Source organism: Lactuca sativa, chromosome 1 (assembly GCF_002870075.4).
Source record: "Lactuca sativa cultivar Salinas chromosome 1, Lsat_Salinas_v11, whole genome shotgun sequence".
NCBI lineage: Eukaryota > Viridiplantae > Streptophyta > Magnoliopsida > Asterales > Asteraceae > Lactuca > Lactuca sativa.
The window spans coordinates 79,282,203-79,304,033 of record NC_056623.2 but is presented as its reverse complement, the minus strand read 5'-3'; positions in this window follow the sequence as shown (position 1 = coordinate 79,304,033).

Below are 21,831 nucleotides of genomic sequence, written 5' to 3'. Positions count from 1 at the left end.
CCAACCTGACCCACTCAGTTTATTTATATCACAGGTGTTGATATGAAGTGACATTACACTGAGAGATTTAAAGAGATGTAGATCACTAGCGTAAATAATCGGAAGTTCTGTTTATGCTTATGTTCCTGTATTAACGATGACATCCCAAACGTTTTAAAATGAAATAATTACGTTTCTTTGAAAATGTTTTAATAACGTATTTACCAGGTTTTTCTGGGAACAAATTCCGCAACATTTTTATGAAATGAAGTACTCTGATTTTATAAAGCATAAACAAAATCGGTCTTTTCTGGCCGTGAAAATGGGGATGTCACAGTAGTTCAACCCATACCAGAAGCATCTCCAACAAGTCACAAGATCTCGAGATTTTCTCCTACAATAGCCGATACCGAAGTTCCTAAACGCTTCCAGACTCCTAGCATGAAGCGTTACTAAGGAACTACGGATCCTGAAGAGCACGTAGCTTAATACCGAGAAAGGAGGGAGATCATTTCTATCCCAGTGCACTTGAAGGAAGCTTGCCTATGCAAGGGCTTTGGTTCAACCCTCATAGGATCAACTTTTAAATGGATGCTAGACGTTCCTCCCTATTCTATTACTTCATTTTCACACTTTGACTCCATGATAGATGCAACAGCAGGCCACGAACTCTTAACCTTCATGGATGCTTCAGCAGGATTCCAACAAATCCAAATGGAAGCATCCGATCAAGAAGATACAAGAATTATAACATCAACAGGTATATATTGTTACACTGCAATGCCTTTTGGTCTTAAAAATGCATGTGCAACATATCAAAGACTAGTGAACCAGATGTTTAAAGACAAGTTAGGAGATAGCATGGAGGTCTACATTGACGACATGGTGATGAAGTCCATGAAAGCTGAAGATCATCTCAGTGATCTCAAAGAAGCCTTCGAAATTCTAGACGAATACAATATGAAGTTCAATCCATATAAATGCCACTTTGGGATGAAGTCGGGCAAGTTCCTTGGGTATAAGGTAACCAAGAGAGGAATAGAAGCAAGCTCGGAGCAGATTAAAGCAATCATCAACTTGAAATATCCATCTTCAACAAAAGAAATCCAAAGGCTAACCGGAAGAGTAGCAGCACTCAACGGGTTCATTTCAAGATCCTCAGAAAGGTGTAAGCCCTTCTATGATATTTTGAAGAAGAACAAGAATTTTGAATGGACCGAAGAACACGAAGAAGCTTTTTAGGGACTCAAAAGATACTTAAGTTCCACGCCACTGCTGGCGAAGCCTATAGATGGAGAACCACTTCTCATCTACCTCTCGATATCCTAAAGTGCGCTAAGTGCTATCCTAGCCAAAGATCTTGACGAAGACCAACATCCTATCTACTATGTAAGTAAAAGTCTTCTGGATCCTGAAACTAGGTATTCTCATCTCGAAAAATTAATTCTTGCATTAGTAACTACTTCTACTAAATTAAGACTTTATTTCGAGACACATACTATACATGTGAAAACTAATTATCCTATTAAGAATGTGATGAGAAAATCAGAGATGTCAGGAAGAATGGAAAAATGATCAGTGAAGTTAAGCACGTTTAACATCAAATATGAACCAAGATCTACCATAAAGTCACAAGCATTAGCAGACTTTGTGGCTGATTTTGGTGATGATCTATAAAACAAAGCAGACATTGAAGCTAAACAACTCCTAGAAGATGAACGCTTGGGAAAATGGACACTATTCACATATGGAGCTTCAAAGGAATTGGGCTAGGCATCATATTAAAATCGCCACAGGGGGACATCCTACCCCAGGCAGTTAGTTGCGAAGTCAACGCAACCAACAACGAAGCGGAATAAGAAGCACTCATCATAGGACTAGAATTGGATAAGGATATTCAAATCAAGGATCTTTAGCTATTTTTTGATTCTTTATTATTAAGTAATCACTTCAATGGATCTTATGCAGTGAAAGGTGACTGATTAGCATTATACCTCTAGATCCTCAAAAATTAGCCTCTGATTTTGAAAACTTTAGCCTAAACCTTGTTCCCATGGAATAAAACACAGAAACAAAAGCATTAGCCAACTTAGGATCCTCCCTAAGGATCCTACCAGAAATGAAGATCCATATAATCCACATAATAACTCCATCTATAGAATCCCTTTTCGACAAACCCGATGATCCTGAACAACCAATAAGTGTAGCATCCATCGGAGATCCTGACCCTCAGATCCCTCCTCAAAGGGATCTCGACGAACAGGATCCTCGAAGAAGTCCACGATCATGAATCCAACCCATTATGGAGTATCTCCAAAATGGCACGATCCCAACAGAAGAAAAAAACGAAAGAGCATTCAGAACAAGAGTCTCAAGATTCGTAATAATCCAAGGTAAACTCTATAAAAAGTCAATGGCAGGTCCATATCTCAGATGCTTGGAAGATCCTGAAGCTGTTACATGAAGGGTATTACGGCAATCACACCGGGGGCAGATCCTTATGCTCCAAGGTATTGAGAATAGGATACTACTGTTCAACCATGAAGATAGATTCTTTTCTATATGCTCAAAAGTGTGATGCTTGCCAAAGACACAACAACATCCTACACCAACCGGAAAAACCTCTACATCATATTATATCTCCATGGCCATTCAAGAAATGGGGAACGGATATAGTAGGAAAATTACCAAGAGCTCCAGGAGGAAAATTATTCATGTTGGTGATGACTGATTACTTCTCGAAGTGGATCGCAGCTGAAGCCTTTGTTTAGGTTAGACACAAAGAGGTAGTCTCATTTATTAAATGTAATATCTTGACCAAGTTCGGGATCCCAGCTGAAATCATATGACACAATGGATCCCAATTCATAAACAAAAGGAAAAGAGACTTTTGCACAAATTGGGGAATCAAAATGATAATCTCCACTCCTGTTCATCCCCAAGCTAATGGTCAAGCAGAGTCTAGCAATAAGATCATAGTAAACATCTTGAAGAAAAGGCTATATAAAAAGAAAGGAAGATGGGCAGAAGTGCTTCCTTTCATCCTATGGTCAGATAGGACTACTTCTAAAGTAGCCACAGGTCAGACTTACTAGTCCTTGGTGTTTAGGATAGAAGCAATGATCCCTACCGAAGTAGTGATCCTGACAGCACGATACTTGCTCTAAAATCAGGAAAACAATGACATGATCCTAGCCCAGGATCTTGACACTGTTGATGAACTCAGAGATCTTACCAATATATGCATTGCTGCTCATCAACAAAGGATCACCAAGGCTTATAACAATAACATAAAAGTTAGAATATTCCAAATAGGAGACTTGGTATTAAGGAAAACATTCCAAAACACCAAGGATCCTAGTGCAGGTAAATTAGCTCCTATGTGGCAAGGACCATATCTCATACATGTTGAACCAGGAAAAGAGCATATTGGCTAGCAACACTCGCAGGACACATTTTGCCAAGATGCTGGAATGCTATACATCTCAAAGCATACTATATGTAAACAAGATCGATTGATCTTCAACAAAACCAAGGTGCACATGTTCTTTACATCATCACTTATTTTCTCCTCGAATGCATCACTAACTTAAGCATCAGAGGGGCGTTAGCTAGACTAACGCACACCCCTAGCTAAAGTTTGTTATACAGAGCAATGTACAACTACAACTAAGGATCTCCATGAGCGATGATCCAGAAGCATGAGGATCCTCAAGGTTGAAGATCCTGAAACATAAGGATCTTGACACATAAAGATCTCAGCCTCTTAACACTTAAACAATTTCATTATATTAACGGTATGATCTTTAAACTATCATATACACAAGCGAGAGACTGATCATCTCTCCTATTTTTAAGGGTACTTGATCCCCTCTAAGGTTTAAAGAGCTAATTACCTCTTTCACACGAACTAAGGTTTATACACCTATCTTGAACGCATGATATCTAACTATGGGATAAGAATAAGGGGACCATTTCATGATGCAGTGGCTTGGAAACCCTCTTATCTTTGAACATAAGTTAAGATCCTTAAGGTTTATAACATCTTCATGTTATATAAAATTGGGATCACCCTAGAAATTACATAAGGTTTATAACATCTTCATATTATCACACATTGGGATCTTTCCTAAGAAAATACACACGAATCATAACATTTTCATGTCATCATAAGTAGGGATCTTTCCCATGAAATACGTCACAAGTTGGGATCCTCCCCAGTATATAACATTAACATGTTATCGATGAAACTTATGGTGTTACCTAAGAATTTAGTCAAATTCCATAACCTAAACATGTTATCCTAAGAAGGGAATTCCCCCGTATGATCTAATGATTAAGGATCCTCATTATTAAGGATCCTCATCATTAAGGATCCTGATCATTAGGGATCCTAATCGGTATGGATCCTCATTAGTAAGAACCTTATCATCAGAAGTCAAAAACGATCCTAAGTTCTTTCCTAAGTTGAGATCTATCCTCAATAAATTCTAACATTGAAAAGCTTATGAAGCTTAAGGAAAAACTTGAACACAATCATGTTACATCTTTCCTTGCTCTTAACTTTGAAACGTTTAAGTAAAATTAAGGATCTTAAACTTTTTAGGATCCTAACTACTTAAAAATCCAAGTACTATATTTGACATGCAGATGAAACAGGACAAGGAAAAAAAGACAGATAAAAGGGAAATGCTACCATGTCATTTAAAAATTTGCACACCAACCTACTAAGGCAAAATCTAAAATGTCTTACATAAAGTAAAAACTACTTAATTTATCTTCTGCAGGCCTAGACCTTATTCTGATCATCAATGGCCCCATCTTTCTCTCCTCCCTCCAACGTCTGTGATACAAGATCCTTAGTGACAGGAGCAGGCTTGCCAGTTAGTTGAGCTAATGCCTCACGCCAAGTAACCACATTCTAGGATACCGAATTTTTAGGATCTTTAGCAAGCTTGATCTTAGCTTCCCAAATAGCTATCGTAGCGTAACTCTTCACCTCAACAATCACCTTCTCAATCTCTGCAGCATGCTTACCGTCTTTCTCAGCCTTCTCCATACTCAAAAGTTCCGGTCGCTTCAGAAGATCCTTATTGATCGTCCTCCACATCTTTTCATGTTCTTGAAGAGTCTGTTCATCTCTCTCAGCCTGGAGCCTCAAATGGGCAGAGATATGGTCGAAAACATGAAAAAGATCAAATGAAAATAAGAAATAGAAAAATAACAAAGAATGAAAGAAAAACTTACAGATTGAGTAAAAGTAGGCAACTTCCTGAGAGCATCCTCAATACTGAGATTCTCTAAACGAAAATCCATGATATCAAAAGGCTTCCGTGTTCCCGGGATCCTAAAGCCTTAACTGTAGGGTCTACGTTAGATCTCTTGGGAGGAAGAAGAGTGACACCTTTTTCTTGCTTAACCTTGATCAAACCGCTGGCCATATCATCTTTAAGATCTGCCAAACCAAAACGAGCCTTGGACCGAGTAGTCCTGGAACCTGCCAAAGATCCCTATCAACTCAGGATCCTTATCAATCTAAAAGAAGTATCCAAGCTAAATAATGTTACCAGTATCTATAGAAGTAGTAGTAAAAGAACCTTCTTGGAGACTGGAATGTTCAAACCTAAGCAACTTTTCAAGTGCAGGAAGTGCAAGAAATTTGGAAACCTTGTCCTCAGAATCACCAATAGCAGGAACAAGCTCCTCAAATCTGAATGCTGCATCAAAACAAACAAAATAAGGGAAGTAAATTTTGAGATCCTTAAAATCTAAATTCAAATCCCACCCTTTTTAATCTATGTTTTTAGCACGGAATCATCGTCGGGAATCGAATCACGTCTCATGAAGAAGTATTTTTCCTTCCAAGCACCATCATTTTGTTTAGATTTCAGAATGAGGTGGGGTTTGCTTGTCTTAACTCTTAACAGGAAATGGAAAAAAACCAAAAGTAGAAAGATCATAAATGAGAGCCAGCTCAAGTAACCTGATGTCCATATTCTTGGACTGATTCAAGTGATCAATCCAAAACAGGATCCTCCAATCCACAAGCATAGCTTGGATATAAGAAATTTGGGTAGTCGAAAAGAAATCACGAATAATAACAGTAAATGGATAATTTAAACCTATATTGAATTGGTATTCGAGAAAGCAAACCCATGTCGAAGAAACAAAATTCGGTTGAACGGTGGCCTCTAAAGGTCGAAAAACTACATCGAAGGAAAAGCCCCAAGGCTTTCTACGATTCCATATCCTTATCATTGAAGGAGCAAACTTCACATAAGATAAGATTGTTTGATCACTGAAGTCATTCTCAGGAGAAGTAAGAACAGTAGCTCGAGAACGACTAGTTTTCTTAACCATGACGAAGAAAATACGAGGAACAAAAGAAAACGAATAAGAGGAAAATTTACCTTCGCAGTAAGATGATGACGACTTAAGAGAGTAAAGAAGAAATTACTGGAAGCCCATATTTATAGCAATATAGAGATAAGAAAGATGATTTGACTGTTTCTCGGTTACCTCGAGATGGAAAAAAACTTATCCATTGTTAGGGCCAGGATCCTCAAAGCCTTTAGGATCCTCAACCCTCATCAAATATTCAGGATCCCGACTATTATCGTTATTATTATTTACTAATATTTATAATGGTTATATTTTGTTCGTAATTAACACATGTGTATAAATAGTTAAGAGAAGACTTATTCTCAACGGAGTTTTATCTCAAGTGATTTGGATCCAAAGCCAACTCCGGGATTATGGACTCAATATGAAAAAGATCCCACTATATTGTGACTCAGAAAGTGCAATTAGGATCTGTCATAATCCAGTGCAACATTCCAAAACCAAACATATGGCATTGAGGTATCACTTCATTAAAGATCACGTAGAAGACAGAAACGTAGAGATTCATTTTGTTCGGACTACTGATCAACTGGCTGACATCTTCACCAAAGCTCTTCCTGAAGCAAGTTTTAATAAAATTCTACAAGGGCTAGGTATGATGGAATCGGAGTCAGTACCAGAAACTACTTCTCAAAACTAAAAGTTGGAAGCAAAATGAACCGAACGTTCGGTCTATTTCGGGTTCGGTTCACGTAGGTACCGAAATGAACCGGGCGCTCGGGTTTGGTCCTATTCACTTGTCTTCACTTATCACTTAAAGGTAGTTTCTTTGGTTGTAAACTTTTTTGTATCCTTATTTCTCAACTATTTCTCACTTATTTTCCAATTCAAACATTTTTTTTGAAACCGAAATGAACCGAGCGTTCGGTCTATTTCGGGTTCGGTTCCAAAAAAAAATTTTGTTTTATTTTTGTTTTTCTCTTTGAATCAAAAATTTCTTAAAATCCAAAAATATTTTTCTTTACTTCCGTTCATTTTTTACCATTTGTGGATGATAAATGGGGCAGGTATTGTTCTCACAACTTTTACTAGTTAAGTGTCCCTAGAAGCATGTTGCTGTATGTTGTCCAAAGCCTCAACTGATTCTGAATAAAGCCTTCCTGACTTGGTATATACAAACCTTGTCTTCCCAATTAGGCTATTATATTTATTCTAATCATGAGCTACCTTACTCTCTTTTCACATGAGATAAGAGTTTTCTGTTTGGTTCTTATTTTAACAGCAGAGATACTTTGGTTTCTTTACACCATCTCCAATGTTTTTCTCCATCCTATTCGCTTCATACACGTAACCCTTGAGACTCTCAGAACTTACCACTGAGGTTTATGGTTACACAATTTCTGTGTTTATGATCTTAGCTTCGTGCCACTACGTGCTAAGTGAAACCCACAATTCAATACCTACTATGCATTGACGGTGAACAATTAAATTTGCTCTAGTTTTCACTAATGAATTAACAAATTCACCCAAGTGTTTGTACCTTGAAATCTCTAATTTTTCTTTTTGTGTGATTCTTATGAAATTGTTAAATCCCATAACATTTCTTCCCTTAGAATCAAGTTTAATTTTTTTTTTTTTGAGATTTCACCTAAAAGTATTTTCAACATGTCACTTAAATTCTCTTCACACCTACTTGTTCAACAGACCACATTGGTCTCACAAGTACTTCAGTCGATTTTTGTCTTATGTCAAGATCAGGAATTCTGAACTGAAGCGAAAGCCTCCCAAATTAGCCTTATTAAAAGATGCCTTTCAACACTTCTTAATAAGTGTTTGATCGTAATTCAACGGGAAACCACACAAACAGTTTAAGGTCTCTCTTGAATTTGAAAGAAGATATTCGTGCCCGGGATCCATTGTTTCGTGTCTTTATTGACATCACAATTTCCCACATATGTGTTGCTTTATTTCTTTTTCTTTTACACTCTATGCACGAAAATCCTTTTGACTTTCCATAATTCTGGTTTCGTTAATTACAAGCTATTTTTGGCTATGGGATTTAAGGTTATAAACGAGATATGGCTCACAATGTTACACGTGGTTATTTTGCTCTATGACGACAACTCACTCTAAAGGGATAAGTTGCTGACTCAACCGAAAGTCTAATCGCTTTGATATTTCAAACGGCGCTTGATGGGAAGGCGTGTGAAGCGGAACCGTTTTTGACATTTCTAACGGCACCTGATGGGAAGGCGTGTGAAACGGGACAGTCTTTCTCTCTCCTGAGTAATCATCGGGGCTCTAAACTGTCACGCATCAATCACCTAAGCAAACGCTTCGTATTTTCTTTGAAGTTTTGGGAACAGATTTTTCTCTCTCTTCTCACCATGGTATAAAGGTATCTTCTACCGTCATTTACCTCTTTACTGCACCAAATATTCAGAGAGCAAGAAAAGATTAGTTTCTCCTACTGTTCATCATCTTCCCTAAAATCTTCTCTTCAATGGTGGACTCCTATTCAGTTCATGCTACTTCTCACATTTTGCCTATCCATCCTCAACAAAGCCTGATCATTGATCTCACTCCACAAGTTTACGATGCGATCATGTTTCCAATCGTGGAATGTCTCAAGCATTCGCCACTGGTTCTAGCACTCACCAAATTCGAACCTGTTCCAATGGACTGTTTGTCGCAAATCTTCTCCACAAACCACTATGACAAGTCTGTCGATCGAATCTTCTTCGACATTCTTGATAACAAGACCTCCATCTCCAAACAGCAATTATGTTCACTTTTAGGGCTTGAATCTGATGAGTCTAGGGTTAACACTGAATCCATTCCAGTGGGACAGTTGTTCTCCATGTTTTATAACATGGGTTACACTGAAATTCTGACGACTGTTACAAAGTTCAAGAAATCCTGCTTACCTCCTCAGTGGTACGGCTTCTTCTCTGTGTTGTTCAAAGGGCTATCGGAACGAAGTGCAGGTTCAGATGGGGCGAGCTGTCTATATATGACCATTCTCTATGGGTTGTACCACGACATCAATCTCGATTATGGATCGGATTTATGGCAGCAGTTGATTCAGAGCCTGGCGTCTACTTCTCGCCATTCAGAGATCTCTTACGCCAGATTCTGGATGCTGGTTACAAAGTGGGTGATGGACAAGTATCATGATCCTATTGTTGCTTATTCTCCACTCGCTTTCATAGGAACTTTTCACACTATGAAGATCATAGTGTCTGATTCCTCCAAATTTCAGTTTGTTGGCTCAATCCCTGAGTCAATGTATGGGTGTGTTCCAAGCGACAGTCGCTTCATCAGAACTTACAAGGAGTTTCGTTGCTCAGGTCCCAAAGAGCTCACTCCTGAAATGATTCAATCAATCCATGATGTTGATAGGCCTACTCCCAGGGGAAAGAAACGTGACAAGGGAAGAGACATGAATGTTGTCAAAGGAGCGAAAGGTCCTTCTCCAAAGAAACGCTAACCTTCCAAGGCAGCTCAATCCCCTCCACCAAAGAAGAGGAAGACTCAACCCAGGCAAAAGCTTATTCTTGCCTCCTCCTCCAGTGAATCTGAGGAAGAGAGTTCAGACTCCGAAGAGTCACTTCCAGGTAATACTCCTCCACATTTGCCTACCCCTTAGGTACCTGTTTCTTCTAAACCTGTCTCTCCTCCCCTAATCTCCATCTCTACTTCTATTCCCCCCATAACCTCCACTACTCAAATACCACCCACTTCTATTCCTATAGCACCTCCCATTTTCACCGAAGCTACCACAACAACCACTGCTGGCATTCGAACCAACGTATCTGATACGGGGGCTCCTACTACAACACCCGAACCTACTCCCACTACCGAACATACATCCGTACCCGAACCTACTACCACAACCGAGCCTCCACCATCGCCCTCATCTCCCGCTCACTCAGCAGAAAATGAAGAACCTTTTCTTAGAGGAGAGGATATGACGTTTGACTCGGTCTACTACAGTCTGTATCAAATGCAAAGTGAGATGACGATGATGCTCCTGTCACCAAGAAGCATCTCAAGGAGCTTCATGAGAAAATCGATTCTCTCATTGCTTCCTCCTCCTCTTCCTCTCAATCTACTATCTTAGAGGCTGCTATTCATGGGCTAGTTGATACGTTCACCAAGGCGCATGAAGCTTCTATCAACTCTGCCACTGCCAGTATTGACGCCTCTACCAAGGCGTGTGCTGCTACGACCGAAAAAGTCGAAAAACTATTTGTTGATGCTAATTCTCTTCTACAGTCTTTACAGGGAGCCGCTGACTCCAATGCAGAGAAGCTTGACTCTCTTGTCAACAAACTGGCCCCTTCAGTTGCCTCAGAACTGCATTCCTTTTCCAGTCTTCGTCAATCTCTCAACGATGACAACATATTATTCTAGGCAACTGTTGAGGAGTGCCTGACTAAGCTGCAAGAAGACCTCGCTTCAGAGAACTCAGTGATGGATGCTCTTGCTCGCAAGACCACTGCTCTCAACGTCAAGAGTCTTCATCTTTTCCAATCTCAAAAGGAAGTCCAATCTCTTCGATCTGAGCGTGAGGTTATTTCATCGTGTGTTTCGGATGTCCACGCTGCCCTTTCCAACATCATCGAAGCACATGATCCTATCCTAAAGTTCTCAGTGAGGCGCACTCTCGCAGAGAAGCTTGCTCTTGCCCTTGCTCTACTAAGCAAAATTGAAGGGCTCCCAGAGTTTGTGTCCTATCCGAAATAAGGGGTAGAAGATGTGTCTCAACCGCCTCCCACTTCCACAGCAACTAAAACAACCGAACCTTCTCCAGCAGGTCAAGCCTCAGGTTCGGGTGTCAAAGACAAAGGAAAGAAGATTGCTGAAGACAGTGATGGAGATGATAAAGAGACCATCGCTGATCTCTTAAAGAAACAAGGCCGGGATAAAGATGCTGACATGAGCGCTCGCCTTGCCAGAGAGTTTGAAGCGAACGAAAGAAAAATGAAGGAGGCTCATGACCTTCTTGAGAGTAGGAAAACTCTTTTTCCTCCATGGACTCTTGAAAAGCTTTTAAAAGAAGCAATTGAAACTCCCAGTATTCTGTGGCTCGAACCAGTGATTTCATTGGATTGAATCAATTCTTTCGACTCTCAATTCGATATGCCACTCACCCGGAAAGCCTTCATCTTCCATGCTTTTGATAATGTTGCTGATGTCCCTCATCCTCATCCAAAAGTTGATAGGGAACTTGTCGAATTCTATCTGAAGTCTGTTCAACCTTAGTATCAGACATGGAGCGCTCAGAAGATCGTCAACGTTCAGGTCCTCAAGCCGTTTCGTGAGGAGAACTTCACGAACGTTCGGTTCAAAGTATTGAGGGGTTCTGCTAAAACCGAACATGCTATATCACTTGTTAATCTTCCCAACCTGAATCCACATGATTGGATTATTTTGCATAACATCCTCCTCACCAACGAAGCTGAGTATGGTCCAATTATTGATCACTTCAAAAGGATGCTCGTATGCTACATTATGGAGGTTGCCAAGATGGATCAGGAGATCGCCAGCATATTCAAGAAAAAGCCTACTGTCTCTCCTGTGGGCTGTGCTAGTGATTTGAACATGATGCATATGGGAAGAATTGACCCGAAGCGGAATTCTGTTATGTTCACAAGGAACGAAGGCCAAAATGCTTGTTCGCCTTGGAAGATAAGCACTTTTACAACACTGCATGTTTGGAACATGTTCTAGGAATCATTCATCGATGCAAGCAGAATTCAACAGATGACAAGAAGTATTTTGATGACAAGATCCAATGGTACATTCGCTTCAGACAGACCATCCTTGCTCTCATCCCACGTCTGTTTGAAACCACTAAGAAAGTTCCTGCAGCTGGACCCAGCAAGCCGAAGTGATAGTCTCGCTCCAATTGACGCAAAGGGGGAGATTGTAGGGTCTGAAAGGTGTTGCGTCTTGGCCTCGCTCTTTAGTCCATTTAATCTCCGGATTGGGCCTGTCCATCCGAGAGTTATATCTAGGGTTTTGTATTTATAGGTGCTTGCATGCATCTTAGTACAAAAGGATTTGGAAGTCAATTATTATCTTTATCGTTTTGTAACCCTAATAGCCTCTACAGCGGAAGTTCTTTATTGAGCTCTGCTGAGGCTTGAATCTATTGAATCATTCGACATATTTTGATTCATTCTTGTGCTTGATATTACTGTTTATCGTTTTTGTGATTAACCTATTCAAAGATCTAAATGATCAAAGAGTTTCTTAGCTCTTCACTTAGACAACAATACTATCAATACTAACTCTACTAATGTTGATGCAAGAATAAATCCAAACATGGCTAGGGAGCTTCAGCAGTTGAGACAGATGATCTCAAGTGTACTCGGGGTAGTCCAACCCATACCAGAAACATCTCGAACAACTCACTGAATCTTGATATTTGCTCCCACGATAGCCGGTACCGAAGGTCCTAAGCGCTTCCAAACTCCTAGCATGAAGCCTTACGATGGAACTACTAATCCTAAAGACTACGTAGCACAATACCGAGAAAGGATGGAGATCATTCCCTTCCCAGGGAACTTGAAGGAATATTTTATATGCAAAGGCTTTGGTTCAACCCTTACGAGATTGGCTCTCAAATGGTTGCTAAACGTTCCTCCATACTCTAGTACTTCATTTGCACATTTAGTTAATATTTTCAATAACCAGTGTTCTCACAGCCGAACCTTCGAGAAGATCACTAGTGATCTCTATCAAGTGGTTCAAGTTCCTAAGGAATGACTTAGCGATTTTTTTAATAGGTTTGTTAGGGAAGATCTAAGCATCCCCAACATCGACATGGCGACTACTATAGAGCCTTCAAGATGGGAGTATGGAAGGATTCACCCTTCTATGAAGACCTTGTGATGACCCCATGAAAGAGATTGTACGAAGTCAAGAGTCGACCATATAGGTTCATAAGACTTGAAGAGGATAAAGAAATCCAGAAGAGAAGCAACCCTTCAAGTTAATACGAGAATCCCAATAGGAAGGTCGAATCCTTGGCCCTAAGATCGTACAAATCGAAACCCTATTCCAAATCGGATCATCACAGGGTTAATGGCCTTGATGATGAAGGTGAGGAAGAGGAGCTCCCTAAGATTATTGACTATTGTTTTTCTATGGATATTTCAGGTTTAATCAATGCTATGCATCATCTTAGAGACAAAACAAGGTGGCCAAAGAAGAATAACAAGTCCAATAACTGGAAAGACAAATCCAAATGGTGTGCTTACCACGAAGATTTCGGTTACATTATAGAGGATTGCATAGCCCTAAGAAAGGAAATCCGCTACCTCCTTAGCAAGGGGCATCTCAAAGATATCCTCAGGAGAAATAAAGAAAAGTTCAAGGAGAACAACCATGATGGTTAAAAGATCCCGGAGAAACCATGACCTTCAACCCCAAAATCCAAGATAATCATTGTTATCACAGGCGGATCTAACATTTATGGCACTTCTTATTCTCAGGCTAAAAGACATGCCAAGTTCTCTAAAACAAAAAAGGAGGATAAACCACGAAAGAATATCATGGTTAACAATGATAAGGAAATCACATTTGACAAGACAGACAGGGAAGGGATTCAGGATCCTCACCATGACATACTCGTAATAACACTGTATACAGCCAACCATTTCGTCAGAAGAACCCTTGTTGATGGAGGATCCTCAGTTAATATCATACTCCCAAACGCTGTAAAAAGGAAGAACATTGTGGAATCAGAGATAATCAAAAGATCCTGGATCGTTAAGGATTTAGCGGGGAAACGAAACACACTATTGGGGAGATAAAGCTACCAATATACATAGAGGGGGTAAGCTCTATACAAATTTTCTGTTTTATTGACACTTTATCTTCTTATAATACAATACTAAGTAGACCGTGGATCCATGAGATGAAAGCGATGCCATCAACATATCATCACTATGTAAAAATGCCTACTCCATGGGGAATAGTAAAGATCATGGGAGATCACCAAGAATCGATGGAATGTTATAAAACCTCTATGAAGCCTACGAAAAAACCCTAGCAAGCATCGCAATTAAGGAAGGGGGCACGACGTGTTCTATAAACAAAGGAGAAAGATATGAAGGAAGTTCCCATGAAGGTCAAGGATCCTGAAGCTAAATTCCTCACACGATCCTCAATACCCAAGCAAATCGAGCAAGACCTGTTAAAATTCCTTTGAACGATAAGCAAGGAATTCGCATGGAAACACGAAGATATGACAAGTATAGACAAGAGTATTATCACTCACAAACTTAATATTGATCCTTCTTTTAGACCAATACACCAAAAAAGAAGGAAGTTTGCACCTAAAAGGAATAAGATCACCCAAGAAGAAGTAGAGAAGCTCCTCAAGACAGGAATGATCAAGGAGGTGGAGTTACCAAGATGGCTAGCTAACATGGTTGTAATAAAAAAGAAAAACGGAAAATGGCGAGTATGCATAGACTATACGGAACTTAACAAGGCTTGTCCTAAGGCTCCTTTCCCTCTACCACATATTGATTCTATGATAGATGCAACGACTTGCCATGAACTCTTAACATTCATGGATGCTTCAGCAGGATTCCAAAAAATATAGATGGAACCGTCCGATCAACAAGATGCATCGTTTATAACGCCAACAAGTATATATTGTTACACCGTAGTGCCCTTTGGTCTCAAAAATGCAGGTATAGCATATCAAATATTGGTGAATCGGATGTTTAAAGAAAAGTTATGGGACACCATGAAAGTCTATATTGACAAAATGGTGGTGAAGTCAATTAAAGTTGGAGATCATCTAAGGGATCTCAAAGAAGCCTTCGACATTCTAGATGTGTACAGTATGAAGTTGAATCCACTTAAATGCCACTTTGGGATGAAGTCAGGCAAGTTTCTTGGGTATATGGTAACCAAGAGAGGAATAGAAGCTATCCCGTAGCAGATCAAAACAATCATCGAGCTAAAATCCCCATCTTCATCAAAGACATAGTAGGTCAGAAAAAGGTAGAATAAAATATAGAACGAGAATAACCCCATTACTTACAGCTTGGGAGAACAAGAGCAATTTCAAGAGCGCTTCCTCAGCTTCAAGGCTCTCCAAGGATAGACCTGCTGTCACACCCCCAAACTGGAATGACAGAAACATTCGGAGGCGGAGGACGTCAATCTCAGTATCACAACACATGCATCATAGTAATCAAAGTAACAAACAACCATTTCATTAATATTAAAGTGTTTACATGTATTTGATTCGCAAAAGCTTAAGTCCAAAAGTAATTAACAAACAAAGACATGAAGCTACTATGCTCCATCTTTTGAATCCCTGTGCATGTACCTATCTACAAGTTTCCTGAGAATACAAGTTATTTTGAAAGATTAGATCAGCATTTAAGCTGGTGATTTCGTAAGCATTTTTTCTATAAAAAGTACACACTAAGTTCTTTTTGAATAAGTTCGCCTGTTCCTCCATAAAATCGTATATTTTCGGATATGATTACATGATAAGTAAAACTGACTCTACAGTTCCTTCTATGAGTACTTAATGAAAACAAATGATATACAATCTAGATCAAACAGACAATCAATTGGGTGAATCTTCCCTAAGTCCACAACCAAACAAGAAACATGAAATGAGGCGGAAGTCACACATCCCATTGTTAGTTAGATCTTCATTGTATATAACCTTGGTGTATTCACTAGGTGCTTATGGAGTTAACTGTAATAGTTCTTTTATATTTGATGAAAACATTCCTTAAGTAAATCATATATTTTCTTTAATAATATGGTCAGCACAATAGTTCCTTCTATAATCTAATATCGAACGGACAGTTAAATGTGTGAATCTGCCCAAAGCCCACAACCAAACAAGGAACATGAAGTAAGGCGGAAATCACTCATTCCACTGCCTATCAGATATTAATTATATATAACCCTGATGTATAAACCAAGGAATTATAGAATTAACCATTTAAGGTCCTTTCTGTTTAAACAAGTTTAATAATATGAAATAATCCTTTTATAGATAAGTTTCTAGTTTCACTAACTCAATTGTGAAACATTAATTTCAGTAATAAAGGTTTTTTTTTTCAGAATGTTCTATCGAAAACTGTTTGTCTTAAAAGAATGATGTTTACCATAGAAAATCCTATATTTTCTATAAAAACCGACCGGTTGTCTATGTTGTTCCAAGATTGAAAATCACAAGTAAAATCCATATACTTACTTCAATGATATCTAGTTTTGTTGATATGTTAAACTAAATAAAGATTTGTTTTCCTGGAAAACCTGATATGACAATACTACCCTCCTGTAATCACTTAATACATATGAGTTGTATATAACCAATATCGAACAGACAATTGAATGGGTGAATCTGCCCCAAGCCCACAACCAAACAAGGAACATGTAGTGAGGCGGAAATCACACATTCCACTGTCTATCAGATTTCAGTTTTATCTAACCTTATGGTATATACTGAGTAATCACATAGTTAATATCCCTTGAGACTGTTCATGAAAAGCGTATTACTACGTAAATATATCATTGTTATCTATTGTGAGTTTTACGACCATACTAATTTGACTAGTATAAAACACAACATATTGTAGACGTCGAAAAGAATATGACATTTGTCACCCGCAAACCTACCGGTCCCACTGTAGCTACAGCAAGGTGTGGGATTGTCAGTCCTGTATAGATCTATACACAAACTCACACTCTCCCTACAGGAGACTCTATTCATAAGGGTAGGCTTTCACTGGTACCTAAGTAAGTACCAAAGACGTGTCTCACAAGCTAGATTAACGACTTTACAAGTAATAATGTGGAAAACACTTTTTCTAATTCACAGATAAGTTTATAAAAAGATCGTTTTGTTCCTTAAACTAAACTTATTAAAGTTTATAATCTCATTTCCATGTTCTATTCAAAGTTTAATGTTCTAAACACAGTTCATTGGTACAAAGACATAATAAGCAATTTATGTTTTAAAACACAACATTTCTTGTTTTACACTTGTATCCCCCCCCCCCCCCCCCCCCGTAAAACATTTAAAAAGTTGGAAGAAGATATGAGGGTATGAACTCACCTTCTGTGGTGATTCAATTTGAAGATTCATTATAGGATGATAATTTCCATGAACGAAGTCCCTAGACATAAATGAGTCCTAATTAGCATATTATTACACACACACAGATATATATATATATATATATATATATATATAGTTAATGAATATAACTACAAAGGTGTTTGGGAAACAACCAAGGATGCAAGAATAACTCACCAATAGAGTGTTAGAAGCAAGTTAGGAGGTTAAAATGGTGTTCACGGCCCAAGAACACATGAGTGTTCATGACCCATGTTGAAGGGTTCATGACCCTACGAGTGGTTCACGACCCAAGAACATGAAGAACACTTGACGATCATATGGATTGATGAGTGTTTGAAGGCCTTTTGTGGTATAACAAAGAGATATAAATGAAAAGGGGTGTTTAAGTGAAGAAGAGGGTGTTCTTGAGGATGACACTTGAATAATGAAAGAAAAACGAAGCCATCTCATATATATATATATATATATATATATATATATATATATATATATATATATATATATATATATATATATGAGGGTTCACGGTCCGAAAGCTTCACGGCCATGAACCTCGTTCACGGTCTGAAGTTCTTGGATCCTTTCACGGCTGCGAAGCTTTGTGCTCAATGCGAAGGTTCTCGATTCTTAAGGCTTTTCTCTCCAAACTAATAACACACTAGATACAAGGATTCGATACTTATAAACCAATACATCTAACTTAAGATCATGGAGGGAATAAGTTTGTCCAAAGTTGACTTTTATAAGAATCAACATTTCAGGTTGTGACATCATCCCCCCGTTAGATGGAATTTCGTCCCGAAATTATCTTTCTCAGCAGTACTCTTGGGGTCGTGCTCCTATGAATGGTAGAATACCCACTCGTAGACCTGGGCAACTTTTCCCTGAAGTTCATGATGGGATTCATACTTGGTCCAACTATCATTACCTTGTGTATACAAGTCGTATATAATTAAGATTAGTAAGACGGTCGGATGTACGACTCTGGCCCAGGTCCACAACCAAACAAGGAACAGGAGATAGGGCGGAAACACACATTCTTAGTCTGTAGAATCTTAATTATATAATACCCTCGCGTAAACACTTAGTAGTGATAAATTAACCGTATTTGTCCTTAGCCTTTATGTTCGAACTTGACCTGCTGGACGAGTGTAGTTTTTGGAAGGTTTGTTGCGTAAACATCGGAAAGGTTTCGGAGGGCAAGGTACTCCTCGAATGTGTACTTCGAGGTCGAGAATGTGAGGGAGTCGATTTTGAGGTCCGATTCGGGTTGTCATTACGAGTGATGAGGGTTTCGTTAGTCGGTCGGTTATGGTGAAAAGTTTTCAGAGCACATGAAATTGGTATGGTGAGGACCACGCCAATCCATGACGAATGAAAACATCGTAACTCCTTATAGAGACAAATGTTAGGCCGGTTTGAAAGAAACATTTGTTATACGATGGTGTATCCTGAGTGTACACGACAATGTATTATGTGTAGGCTTCCCAGTGCTTACTCGATATTACCACTGCCACAAAACGTACCGCAATAAGCGAGTACTGGCAGTGAGAGTGATTTGATAACTAGTGACGATACTTTATATTATGACCCTTCTTGGTACCTCTATGATCACTTGGCATATACAAGTTATGTATAATTAAGATGAATAAGACGGTCGACTGAGTGACTCTGCCCTAAATCCATAACCAGACAAGGAACAGGAAGTAAGGTGGAATCACTCACTCTAAGTCTACAAAATCATAGCTATGCATAACCCTGATGTACGTACTAAACCATCATAATACACCTGTACGGATCTTTAGTGCTTTTATGAATGTTGTGACTTGTTCGGATGAGTTAATAATTTATAATTACTTTTAAAATTTCCCCAAGATTTAATATTAATATAAATTAATCTTTATCATAATTTTATTTAGAAGACGTACCATTGTTCGTTGGTGGATCCGAGGAAGTCTCTCCTACTGTAATCATCAATATTTGCACTTCCCCACCCGAGTTCTTCGTTATTGGGCAGTCCCTCTTGTAGTGCCCAGTCTCACCACAAGCATAGCAGGCCTGGTTTACTTCTACTCCGGGGACATGGTAGATTGGTTGTGCCGGCACCCAGCAGAAAATGAGCAGTGTGCCCCTTCTTGCAGAAATTCATGCACTGCATTTCCCGGCATATTCCGGTGTGTTGGTAGTTACACTTACCACACTTTAGGAGAGTTCCAGCATATCGACTGACAAATGTTGTAGTGGTAGGTGTTGTAGCGGCATGTACAGTAACCACTTGTTTCTCTTGAGAAGGGTTCCTGTGTTGTTTGCTCCTTCCTCTTGTTCACCCACTTTTGTTTATAGTCCCCTCCCTTTGTTGGCTCGGGAACGAGGGCCACAACGCCATGGCGAATTCCATGGTTAATGAGTCGTTGGGCCAGTCGTTTTGCGCTATCGAAGGGAGTTGGGTTAGAAGACAATACACCCCCTTGAATCTGCGGAGATAACCCCCAGATGTACCTTTCTATCTTCTTACTCTCCGGGGTAACCATCTCGGGGCATAGTGCTACCAGGTCGTTAAACGTGTCAGTGTAGGCTACTATATCTGAGCCAGCCATGGTATGATCCCATAACTCTTGCTCCAGCTTCTGAATTTCGCCTCTTGGGTAATATTCTTCTATAACCATCTCTTTCAGGTTCTCCTAACCTATCGAGTTAGCCACTGATAGTAACAGTGACTTAACATGGCCATTCCACCATGTTAGGGCTCTGTCGGAGAAAGTGCAGGCACCAAACTTCACTTTGCTCCCTTCTAGGCACAGACAGATTTCCAAAAACGAATATGTTTTCTCGAACCATCGCATCAGAGTAATAACTCCGACATTTCCATTAAAGGAATTGGGTTTGCATTTAATCAAGTCCTTGTACGAACACTCCCGTCGGTGTGTATGGGTAACTCCGGGGTAAGTTAGGTGGGTACCGCTACCAGATCCTCCGGTACCACTTGCACGAATTAGAGTTATAGCAGCCGTTGCTGCGGCGGTTACCGCTGCTTGGGAAACAGCATGATTGTATTGTGGTGGTGAAAGAGGTGGTGGATTTTCTATAGTGTTATTGAATACACACCTTGCAGGTCTACCGCGAGGCATCTTTTTGCTATAATGAATACTAGATGAAATGGGGATAAGTCTGTAGCAGTAGTGATCAGCCGAATGCTGAATAACTAAGTTATCCTAGTTCTGAGTGTATCTGGTTCTGACTTTCATAAGGTTCTGAAAAACAATTCATAATGGAAGTCTATATAACATAAACTTTATGAAATTGTGGTGGCTACCCTCGAATGAATTTCTATGAATTGCATAACTGATACAAGCTGTTACGAAATGAAATAATCCTAACACATAGTGTGAGTAGTGTATTCACTAGCTCACTAAGTCATTTTAGGTTATTAGTTATTAGTGACGCATAGGACGTTCGGTTTCTTCGGCTGATCCTTCCTTGGAAAACTTTTCATGAATCTCTTCTTGTTCCTCCTTGACTCCTCTGTTGAATGCTTATGATGGAGTAGTTACATCTATCTAGGTTTGTCGAGCGAGAATAGGAGTGTCTAAAGAATCTATGAGACTAAGTGAAACATTATGGGGTGATCCTTACCGGGTCCTCCTATAATAAATTGTATATAATTTAAGATTAAATAGACCTTTGAATAAGTGATCCTACTCTAAGACCACAACCAAAAAAGGAACAGGAAGTAGAGTGTGGATCACCAATTCTAAGTCTAATAAATCTCAATTATATAAAACCTTGGGAGTATACACTCCAAAATTATAGACCTACAAAATAAGGGTCTTTTAAATTTTCACATAAGTTATTTATAGTGGCTAAAATACTCCTATAGTATTTTAATGGTATTAACATGCTAAGTTTTAAATTTGTTATTATCTTATAGTATCATAAAATACTCCTGTAGTATTTTAACTTTTATGTTCTGTTCTAGAAATCCTTTCTGTATAGATTTAGGTAAGTTTTAAGTCTCTTGCAACAGCACATCACTCCCAAACACATCTTGGTCATATCTCAAATAAATATAGTTGATCAGGCTATATTGATCATAAATATGATTACATAACTGTCCAGGTTTGACCACGGTGTCCAACCTTTCAATACTTCTGTTTTGTTCTTCCTGTGATACTTGTTCTAGTATGAATATATATAAGCAGGTATGTATACTTTTATAAAATATTGATATATTTAAAAGTATACTTTCAGTCAGAGCTCTTCGGCCCCATTGTATTTATAGTTGTGTATAGTTTATAGGTTGATATACTTAGTTCACTATCAACAACGCTCTCATACCAATCTGTTACACCCCCAAATTGGAACGGCGGAAATGT